Source organism: Papio anubis, chromosome 3 (assembly GCF_008728515.1).
Source record: "Papio anubis isolate 15944 chromosome 3, Panubis1.0, whole genome shotgun sequence".
Classification (NCBI taxonomy): domain Eukaryota; kingdom Metazoa; phylum Chordata; class Mammalia; order Primates; family Cercopithecidae; genus Papio; species Papio anubis.
Window position 1 is genome coordinate 2,773,336 of NC_044978.1, and position 12,028 is coordinate 2,785,363.

The 12,028-nt window shown below is 39.7% G+C and overlaps 1 long non-coding RNA gene across 1 annotated transcript; it reads left to right on the forward strand.

Annotated features, from left to right (window-relative positions):
* Positions 1-792: 792 nt before the first annotated feature.
* Positions 793-10,957, forward strand: LOC108586059. Its single transcript, XR_001902751.3, has 3 exons — positions 793-2,750; positions 9,587-9,827; positions 9,898-10,957. It is a non-coding gene; the product is annotated as an uncharacterized LOC108586059 (long non-coding RNA).
* Positions 10,958-12,028: the final 1,071 nt, after the last annotated feature.

Below are 12,028 nucleotides of genomic sequence, written 5' to 3' on the forward strand. Positions count from 1 at the left end.
CAATTCTCTGGGACGCTTTTGCATCCTTATCTCAGTGGGTCTCCTGTTGCGTTTGCGTGTCATGTGTGTTCTCCTTCTGAGTCCTTTCCACTTCCCTGGCTTCACACGTGTTCACTTCCCTTGTTTACCACTCATTCTCATCTCAGAACGAGGGCCCTCCTCTACCTGCCATTTAATGTTGATGTCGTTCAAAATTCAGCTCTTGTTCTACTTTTCTTCTCATTCTATGTTCTTTTCATATTCACTCATAGTTTGAACTGCCAAATATATATATGATGATGTCTTTGACATCTGTCTCTCTAGCTTGCTCTTCTCTGAATTTTCGATTTCTATATCCAACTTCCACCTATTGATAACCACTTAGCTATTCCACAATATCTCAAACTCTCAAAATTCAAGGGATAGTGTAATGATCTCCTCCAAATGTACCCTTTTCTTATATTATCTAATACCAGCTCATGGCATTATTATTCACCATGTCATAAAATCAACTCTTATTCTAAACTACTTTCTCTCTTTTATTACACTCACTCTTTCAGATAGCTCATTACAACATTTGATGATTTTACCTCTAATTTTTTTTTTTTTTTTGAGATGGAGTTTCACTCTTTTTGCCTAGGCTGGAGTGCAATGGTGCGATCTCAGCTCACTGAAACCTCCACCTCCCAGGTTCAAGTGATTCTCCTGCCTCAGTCTCCTGAGTAGCTGGAATTACAGGCAGGCGCCACCACGCCCAGCCAATTTTGTATTTTCTTAGTAGAAACAGGTTTCTCCATGTTGGTCAGGCTGGTCTCGAACTCCTGATCTCAGGTGATCTGCCCACCTTGGCCTCCCAAAGTGCTGGGATTACAGGCATGAGCCACCGCACCTAGCCTAAAATATTTTTCAGTTGTGTCCTTTTCTCTATACAAATACCAGCCTCAAGATCTGTTGCCTGCATAACTACAATGTCCTCCCAATCAATACATTTTACCCTAGTCTTATTTCATGTTTATAACACTCTTCATCCAACCTCTGGAGTGAATCATCTTAGATGTGGTTATGAACTTCCCTGATTAAAACCGATTACTGATTCCCCATTACTCAAGATATGCAAACTCCATACCATGGTGTATGCTTGCTTATTTAAGATCATCAAAAGGTTTCTCACTGAACTTGAAGTGAAATCCATATAATTTACCATGCTCTCCAGGGCCTTGAGAAGAAGGTGCTTCATTAGCTCATCAATCTCATTTCTGGCCGCTTCCCCAATCCCCACTTGCTTTTGTAGGCACAATGGTCTTCCTTTGGTTCTGCAAGAAGTCAAGCTCTTTCTTAGCATAGGGTCCTTGCAATAGAACCCTCTCCAATTTTGCATGTACTAGTTTCTTCTTGTTTTCAAATGAGACCTGCCCAGAGAGCCCATCCCTGGCCATCACATTTGAAGTACATCTATCCTCTCACTTTTTATATCAATAACTTACATTTTCCTTCATAGTATTCATCAGAACTTGCACTACTTTTATGTATTTGGCTCTAAAGCTATAGATTGCTAACTCCAGACAAGCTGGGCGAGCTTCCTTTCTGGTTTATTCTGTATCCTCAGCAGAGTATGCAATCAGTAGAGGTTAAAGGGCTATGTGATATATGTGATCTTCATGAATCCTTCACTCCTACTTCCTTCTCCATCCCTCTGAGCCTCAGCTTCCTACATCATTGTTTATGTTTTCATAATACTGAACTGTTTGCCATTATTGAAAAACTCTTCGTACCTTTTCTCCTGCTCTTATAACTGCCTGATAATAATCTATGCTTCTTTTTCTTGTGAGCCTGGATGACTTTTTGAGCCTCAACTTGTCATCTTTCCTCCAGGAAGCCTTTCTGAAAACAGAGGCGATGCTAAGTCCTGTCCCTTTGAGCTTCACTGGGCTCTGGTCCCTATCTGTAACAAGCTTTCCGTGTTCTATGAAGATGGCTGCTTTTGGATATCACCCCACCCTCCCGATCACACAACCTTACACCAATACCTTACAGGAAGGCCCATATCTCATCTCTCCTGGTACCCTCATCTCCAACTATGCTCCTAACAAATAAGTACTTCTCTAAGGAGTCTATTTTTGAACTTTACTCTTCAGGTAACAGAGATTTCAAGAGTTAAGCACCAACGTGGTGCAGTTCCGCGTGTTCTTTTAAATAAATCTTCGCGGCTCTGTGGAGGCTGCTCTCCGGAGGCTGGACTGTCACAGGCAGAGCCTGATGCACGAAGATGAGACCCTGAGATTGGGCAAGCAGGAGATGCTGCGCCAGGGCAGCGTGCAGCCAAGGTTGCTTTCGAGACACACACTCTAAGACAAGAGAGCCCATTTGAAACGGTAATGACAGGGAAGGTGGACAAAAGGGGTGGGGAATCTAAGATGACCAAGTTTTCTGATTTGATTAAGTGAGTGAAGGGTATAACCATCTAAAAAGCAAAATGGTATTTGACGAGGCTGCCAATGTGGTGCGATTAGTATTCCAATAATCTGTGAATTCTCCTTTCTGAATTAACTAATGTTCCTTTTGCTTATTGGCACACTCGAATATTTACCAATAGTGTAAAATAAGAACGGGAGTACCCTTCTTGTCTCTTAACCCGTAAGTCCATTTGTCTTTCGTGTTCAGTCTATGGAATTTAGAATGTAGCCAGTATACAGGAGACACATTTTTTGTTTTACTTTCCTGAAAGATAGTACTGTCTTGAGGTAAAGTAATCAATTTTGCACATTTACTTTGTGAGTATCAACTACCAAATTTCATTAATCCTTCTCTTGACTCCTATATCATTTTACATAATTTCCAATTGCTGTCAATTCTTTAATGAACTTCACTCTAGTGACTAAACAATGGGCTTTGAGAAAAAAAAATATACATATATATATGTAAAAAATCCAAAGAATTACCTTAATGTAAGATGGTTTTTTCCTGAGTGAATTTTGTATATACACTAAGGAAAAAAACCTAATAAAATGTTTTTAAAGTGGAAAAAATTAAATATCATCAAAATAATTAAAATGCTTGTCCATATTAGACCTATCCTATTTACTAAAGAAAGATTTGCTCAAGTATTTCCTTCCTGGCAAGTATCTTAACTTTAAGTTTCATTTTCCCCAGTTAAAAAATAAGACTAATAATTGAATTAGTCAAGGGTTTGTGGAATGCAACTCAAATTAGCTTAGGTACAAAAAGACTTTTCACCACAGCTTTGTGAAAAGCGTGGAAGATAGCAAGCACGGGCTCACTCAGGCGGTGTTCGTGAGCTCAGACGAGCGCGCTCTCCATCTCTCAGGCCTGCTTTTTCTGGGATGGGTTTCATTTCCAGACAGAGGCCATAATATGTCAGGTCCTATGTAATTCTGGACCTGTCAGAAAAAAAGATTGCAACTTTCCTACTCTTTCCAACCAGCTTTCCAAAGAGGAACAATTAGTCATATTTGGATCATGTGACCATCCCTGAACCAATTAATGTTTCCAGGGAGAAGGCGAACCCTGACTCTCCAGCTCATGGGTCCAGCATTTGGTCCAGGGAAGCAAGATTTTTCCACCAGACCTGGAGGTGCCGGAGAGCTGCACAGAATCAGGAACGGGTGGCCCCCTTAGGAAGGGGAAAACATACAGCAAAAACTAGATTTCCAATAATACACATTGCAAGGTGATTGACAGGGTAAATTAAAGAATGGATAAAAGCACATGAGAAATCTCCGTAAATGATGGCTTTATTAATTACTAGAGTAAAATATTAATACAGTCATGGCCCTGTTCTACCTTCTGTGTGCAGAGGAGAAGGCTGTCTTTGTCTGACCAGTTCTTGGGCCTTTAATGTGAAGGTTGAATGTAAAGGTAAGAGATGCAGAGTTGGCGAATCTAGGAAAGTAAAAGGCATCATACATTGATCTAACATTTACTGAGTCTCTGTCCTGCTCTAGACATAGTTCTAGGTGCTGGAATACCACAGAGGACCTAAACAGATGAGGCCTCCACTCTTGTGTACTCGTGTCAACAAAATAATTTCAGATATGACTGAAGACTAGAGTCTATAATACAGACTAGAAGTCTATAATACAGAATAATAATATTAAGGTAACACAGAATAGTCTTATTAATATTAAAATAATTCAGATTAATAATATTAAAACTTGACTAGGATTGAATTACTTTAAATTGAGTGGTCTGTGGATGCCTTGGCAGGAAGGTGATACGCAAATGATGCAAGTCAGTCAGTACCTACTAGTTGGACTGCAGTGACCGAGACGGACAATAGTAGAGACAAAGATGGAGAGAAAACAGGGTCCCATATGCTCTGATGAAGGATTTCAAATTGATTCCTTTGAAGCAAAAGGCATTAGAAGCTGTTGAAAGATTTTGAGCAGAGACATAACATAACGTGATCTGCTTCGGGCTATTCGAAGAATTATGCTAGCTTGTAAAAACGAAATAGAAGATGAAACGATTAATGGGAGCCAGAGTGGAAACAAGGCACTGATTAGGAAGCTTCTGTATTCCATGTGGTGATGACGATGACATGGAGTATGGAGGTTCCCACAGAGATGACACGTAGACCAATACCAGATACATCTTGGTGATAGAATTAGCAAGACTCATTATTGGGTCAGATATGGAGTCTGAGGGTAAAAAAGATCAAGGGTGGTTTCTAAATTTTAGTCTTTAATAACTGGGTGGATAAAAAGGTAGGAGGAGTAATCAATTTAGGGATTTTAAAAAATCGACAAGCGTTTCCTTTTGCACAGGTTAACTGAGCTGTCTATTAGACATCCAAGCAACAGTGTCAAATAGGAAGGCAGCCACATGAGTTTGAATGGGTTAGGCTGAGGGTATAAATATTAGCATCATTAGCATGTGCATAGTATTAAGAGCTCCATATTGGATGAGCTATCCTAGGGAAAGTTTGGATACTGAAGACTACAGGACCTAAAACTAAACTCTGAGGCCCAAATATTTAGGTGCTCAGCACAAAAAGAGGAGACAACAGTTTGACTTAGAAGAATGCAGTGATCGGTGAAGTACAAAAAAGAAAAGCATAGAATTGCAATGTGGTGGAAAAAGATCTTCGGAACAGAATGGATGTCAAATGCGTCTGAGAGGCAAAGTACGACCAGGAGAGAGAAGTGACCCTTGGACTGGCCAACACCACAGGTGCCTTCGGCATCTTTGGTACCACTGGTGACCTGGACAGGAACAGTTTCAGTGGAATGGTGCTAATGGAAGCCCAGATGCCTTGGGTTGTAAAGAAAATGTGAAGTAAAGAATTAGAGAAATGGGCCAGTAGCTGTAGGAAGACGTGGGTCAGTGTGCTCGAGGGAGAGTTTTCTTAAGCCGTGAATTTATGGAGCAAGCTGATGATCATAATTCAGAAGAAGATGGGAAACTGAGATGCACAAAAAGGAGGATTCTTTGCTGGGTAAAAGTCCCTAGAAGTGGAGAAGGGCAAGATACAGAGCACCAGTGAGGAACTGCCTTTGATCGGAGCCAGGGATCTTCATCCACCACCACAGGAGAGAAGACAAAGTGAGTGCGTAGAGACAGAAGAATTTAGACAGATTTGACAGTGAACAAAGAGAAAGTTTCATTCTGAGAACTTCTGTGCTCTCAATTACATATGTGACAAGATAATTCGCTGAAATTGTAAACCATTGGAAATATCTGGGAAAAAAAGGGCGAAAAATTGTTTCAAAAAGTGAACAAGTTAAACTGGATAGGCAAAGATGCCTGGATTGTAGGGTCATGTAAACTACCACTGGAGATTTACGGATGGTTTTAGACAGAATGCAGCCAACCAGGGTGTGTGTTCTTCTCCAGCCACGTTTAATACACAGACAGTTGGGTTTAACCAAGTTAGGGATTTTGCTGGTGAAAATGACATTGAGAAAGTGGCAAGGGAGGTTGGGGTGTTTGAAAGCAATTAATTGTATGTACGGTTCATGTAAACTGAAATAGGGAAGGAGAAAAAGGAGACGTTGAGGACTATGAATCATTTAAAAAGCAGTGGACTCAGTGAACCCTGAAAACTCCTGGTGTAAAGGGAAACGATAGATTCCAAAGACTTAATGGGTACAATAATTACAGTCCACCTGGGCTGGATTTGGTGAGTGTGGAGAAGCTTGGAGAGAGGAAGCAAGAGCTAGATGACATGCAGCACTATTCACAGCAGCCAAGAAATGGAATCTGCCTCAGTATCCATCAACAGGCGAATGGACAAAGAAAATGTGATACATATACACAATGGAGTACTATTCAGCCATAAAAAAGAATGAAGTCTTATAATGCACAGCAGCATGGATGGAACTAGAGGTCATTATGTGAAGTGAAAGAAGCCAAGTGCAGAAAAACAAATATCACATGTTCTTACTCACAGAGGAGCCAAAAAATAATAATAATCTCATGGAACTAGAGAGTAGAATGATGGCTGCCAGGGACCAGAAAGGGTGTGGAGTGGGGCAGATAAAGAGATTTGATTAATGGGTACACAAGCACGATGAGAGAGAAGAAAATCAGTTCTAATATTCAATAGTACAGGAGGGAAATTATGGTAATTTTTTGTATATTTTTAAATAGTTAGAAAGAAGGATTTTAAATGTTACCAACACAAGGGAAAGATCAATGTTTGAGGTGACAGAGATCCTAATTACCCTGATTTGATCATTATACAGTGTATTGTGTATGATTATACATATATTTGGAGTACATGTGATATTTTAATATACAACATATTGTATATTATACATAAATATATATACAATATATTTTAATATACAATATATTGTATTAAAATATCACATGTACTCCAAAAATATGTATAATTATACAGAATATAAATGTTATTGATATGTGGTATCAATCAATATAACATATCAATAACAGATAAGTTAAAACTGAAGAAAAGATCTAGGCAACAGCTCTGTCGGTATGTGAAATAAGTGAAAAAACATAATAAACAAGTATTTCAGGAAGGCTTGCTTATTATGAATGGGAACCTTTCTTGGTATTTTTTTGAGGTACCGCCATACAGATTCACAACCGCTTTACAAGGACGTTGTGGTGTGGGGCTGGCGTTTCTTTGAACCTGACCCGGCGCTCAGAGCCCTGCCCGAACTGCACAGGGGATTTGGACTCTTCTTGGTTATCATATCATCGTCGTATTTCCATAAAGGCCGGGTTATCTTTTAAAGAGGTTTAATAATAAAATTCCCAGTTTATTGTTCCAATAAATAAAGCTGTGTCGGCAGACACCATGCCCGTTCATTTCCACGTCGCCCGTGGCTGCTTTTGCGTCACAGCTGCAGAACTGAGTAGTCACCATGGCGACCACACAGTCCACCAAGTCCAAAACATCTACTCCCTAGCTCTTGGAGGGAAAGTGTGTCCACCTCTGATTTAGGACATAAACCACGTGGCCCCTTTCCAAAACTCTCCTACCGTTCCATTCCCAATCTTCCCACTCTTCTTCAACCTCCCTCGCGGTTCCACAACCCCATGGACGTCCTTTCTGCTTCTTAAATGGAGCAAGTGCTTTTCAACCACAGTGCTTTTGTCCCAACCGCTCCTGGGACCCAGAACACTCCTGCCCAGTTCTCCATAAGGCCAGCTTGTCTCACCATTCAAGCTTCAGCCTCCACATCTCCTCCCCAAGGACGGATCTGGGGCAGTGCATGCCACACTTTCCGTCGGAGCACTAATTACTGTTGCAGACTGGCTTGCTTGCTTGCTAGTGTGCTTATGGGCTGCTTCCCTCCCTGAGAATGTAAGCTCTGTTGGGATGGGGCCCATGTCCACTTCTTGCTCACTGCTTGTATCTCCAGAGCCTCAGGCCTGGCACCAAGGAGGTGGTCAGTGAAAACTTGTTGAATGAATAAAAACGAAAGGAGAGTTATAAAGGGCTAAGCACTTTGCAATATTACATATTTTCTTTCATGATACTCCTTTGAGGTCCATCCTTTAAAGAGCTTGCTCTCTAGTTGAACACACGGAGAAATGGCCTTGAAAATAATCCAATAGCACTTACAAAGCAGCATGCAGGATTAATGGTACATGCGGGCTGCAACTTATTGAAATGCTTGGCCTGTGCTTTGGAAGTACATTTTGGAGACTGATTTCTACGGTTATGATTGCTCTTCATGAATCACTGGGGTTTAGCTAGACCATGTAGAACACTAATAATAAATGCGCATGTGAAGAGAATTGGATCAATTATCCAAACACTACAATTCAGTCAAAACAGGATTTATTGCTGAAGGATAAAAAGAATGTTCCCATAGTTTAAGCTTGAGCTTAAGTGTGACTGCTCATTACGTTCACTGGGTACATGTTTTGCTGTTTACTTTGCTTTTTAGGATGAGACTAATTTGTATTTACATGACACTTTTCTAGCGGCTTATAAGAAAGCACATGTGACTGAGAGTTAAAAGCCTAGCTTGAACTTCCAGAACATTATTTCAGTGAAACCCATATCCAATTTATTTACTAATTATTTCAAGTTTTAATTGTTTCTAAATTATCATTTTTTTATCCATAAAAATATTCTTACATAATTTGAGGAAAATAAATCAGAATATTTTTTCTAATTTCTTAAAGTGCACTGCACTTTATAAAAATAATAATCGTCATTATTATTAATGAATATAAAAATATATGTGATCACTATTGATATTAAAGTATTTACTATGGTAATGCCAACAGCTAATTGTCACTCCTAGATCTTGTCAGCTCCATAGAGGAGATATAAACACTGTCTCTGATAGTATTTTTGAATCACTTGGGAATGATTTTGTTTTCACTGTTAATGGAGATTCTCCGTCCTAGGTCATGTGGGGAATATGGGGCATGGAGCTAAGAACCAAGTTCCGAGTCAAACAGACCTGGGTTCTAGTTTGACTACATCAGGTAGTCACAGTATTAACCATAATACCTTTGGGTAAGTTACTTCCCTATGCCCCTGTTTTCTCCTTTATAAAATGGGAATTGAAACTAGAACCTATTGCGTTAGATTATCTTAAGGATTAAGTGGTATAAATAAAATAAAAAGCACTTATAACCATGCCTAACTCATAGTAAGAGCTAAGTAGGGATTTGCTCTCATCAATAACTTTTTAAATTAAGCAATCTCCTTTGATTTACATATGAAAAAGAAAAGGAAAGGGAGAAAAATGTAATTGACTAAAAGCTTTGCAGAGAACAGCAGGTATACAGCCAAGTGCCCCTCCCACGACACTCCTGCCTTCTCCAATCTCTACTCTCCACATGTGTTAGCTTCCATCTCTCGGACGAGCTTCCTCAGCCTGGCAGGAAATATGACCTGACAGAACTGTGGCTGACACCTCTCACCCTGCCCGTCAGAAACATCCTTCACCTTATTCTCTAGATTCTGTTTGAAAAATTCCAGGAAATAGCTCCTGTTGGCCTGGTTTATGTCCTGGGCCCAACTTTGGGCCAATAACTGTCCTCAGATTGTCCTAATCCTATCCCTGCTATGTAGTACACAGATTCGAGAGCCACGCTGCACTGCAGCCCTGCCACTACCAGATGTGTGGTCTTCAGTAAAGCACTTCCATTTCAGGATCTTCATTTGGAAAATGGAGATAATAGTGGTATCTATTCCAAAGCGTATCATCGTCAGGGTTAAACAAACTCACACATATTAAGGGCTTCAAAGACGATGGCTTATGGGAAGCTCTCAACAGTGTTGGCTGTCATGATCTCGCTGGAATTACGGAGCCATCAATATCCCTGGTCAATCTACTACCGCCAGAGAAGCAAGGTGCTGTCGGAACACGGAAGTTTCTGCCAAACTCCAAGTCGTAAGTAAGGTCGGAGTGGGATTTGCCCTGAGGAGGCAGGGTGCATAATCTTGATTCTCAATCTTCCCAGAAAGCAGAAAACGGATTCATTCAGCAGGAAGACAACTTTCCGGAGCTGTGCAGATTTGGGCACACCATTTTACGTGTTTTGATTTTAATTGCCTCATTTGTCCAATAGATTATTTCTAAGATCTTTCCAGTTCTAAAAGTTTATAATTATTTTGTAACCACAAATCCCCATGTAATAAAAACAAAGAAATAAAACAAGCTACAAATTAATTTGCTACTTAATTTTCCACAAATTCCAACTTTTGAAGGTCTAAGACACAAGCCAGAGTTTCTATTTTCATCCTAATACATATTATCAATATTTCTGGGTCTCACAAAATGCTTGTGCTATAAATTAAATAATATGGCACCCTACTTCATGAATAGGGGAAAGAATGTGAAGCGATTATTTTCAAGGTGGTTCTAAAGACTGTTTTAGGAAAATCTGGGATTAAAGTAAAATCCCACAGGTATTGTATGTTTCACTGTGAGCCTTCATGCTCTCCCTGGCACTTGTGGAGCAGCGAACTTGGTAACATTCTCCTTTGAAGAAGTGCGATCCTGGATGAAGTAACCATATGCCTCCCCAGAGAGTCTCACAGTATCAAGAACATTTCCTGGATTATAAACTCCTAGGAGAATTTATTTTATGTAAACCATAAAGTAAATTCAAATTAGCTAATAAGGAGCCAAACAATATTTTCACACTAGGAATTAGACAGGTGTCAAAGGGGAATTCTAAAACATAAACACAAAGCAGCCTCTTGCTCTGCATTCAATGGCTGCTGCTCATGGCAACTCCTCATGTAAATAATGGCTTAAGAGGCTGGAGACACTTTTCTTGAGATAACTGTTCTAGGGTTTTTACATTTAAACTCTCCTCTAAATCTCAACTAGCATCAAGAAAAAAGACATTTAAAAACAGCTAACAAGAGATTATTTTCATATGCCAGAAATCACATATATAAAAGCAACATTTATCAAATATTGTATTTGTGCTGCATTAAAAACAGTAAATTTTGGCCAGGTGCGGTGGCTCACGCCTGGAATCCCAGCACTTTGGGAGGCTGAGGCGGGCGGATCACGAGGTCAGGAGATCGAGACCATCTGACTAACACGGTGAAACCCCGTCTCTACTAAAAATACACAAAACCAGCCGGGCTTGGTGGGCGCCTGTGGTCCCAGCTACTCGGGAGGCTGAGGCAGGAGAATGGTGTGAATCCGGGAGGCAGAGCTTGCAGTGAGCCAAGATGGGGCCACTCACTCCAGCCTGGGCGGCAGAGCGAGACTCCGTCTCAAAACAACAACAACAAAAAAGCTTAACAGTACATTTAAAAAGGTAGAAAAAAACTAACTTTTGATTTTTTTTTTCAACCACTTAAAAAAAAAAAGGCTAAGACAAAGACACATCCTTTCAGTGATCAGGTAAGTAAGTTCTGGAGAGCTGCTGCATAGCAGGGTCACTATAGTTAGTAATAATCCATTTTACACTTAGATCGCTGAGAAAGTGGATCTCAAGTGTTCTCACTCCACCAAAAAAAGGCAACTAGGTCAGGTGATGGATATGTTGGTTGGCTTGATTGTGTAATTATTTCACAATCTATACATATATCAAAATACGTTGTATGCCTTAAATTCATACAATGTTTGGCAATTATGCCTCAATAAAGCTGAAAAACTATATGTACATATATATAGTATGAGCTCTTTTTAAAAGACTAAAAATAACTGCTTTACATATATATATGAATATCTTTTTAATTAGCATGCTTTTTAATTTGTGATGAGGAAGATGATGAATAGCATCAATATGTGGATTATTTTCATGAGCTTTATTGTCCTTTAATGAAAATGAGAATAACATTGGTTTTTAAAGCATGGTGAAGTTTATTGTTACTATTTCCTGGCTCCTGGTTATTTTCTCCTTCTGAAACTGGATAGGAAAATAAAGAATAAATCCTTTTTGGGTTGTATGTATCACTCATGTATCATACACGGCAATAGTTCAAGGCCCAGATAATTTATGGAACATTACACTTGCCTAAACAACCACCCATCCCCAGTAGAATTCACCGATTATCTCTCCTTTGGAAAAACCAAATCAAATCAAAACAAAACAAAACCCATATTTTCCAATTCTTCAGCCAAATGTA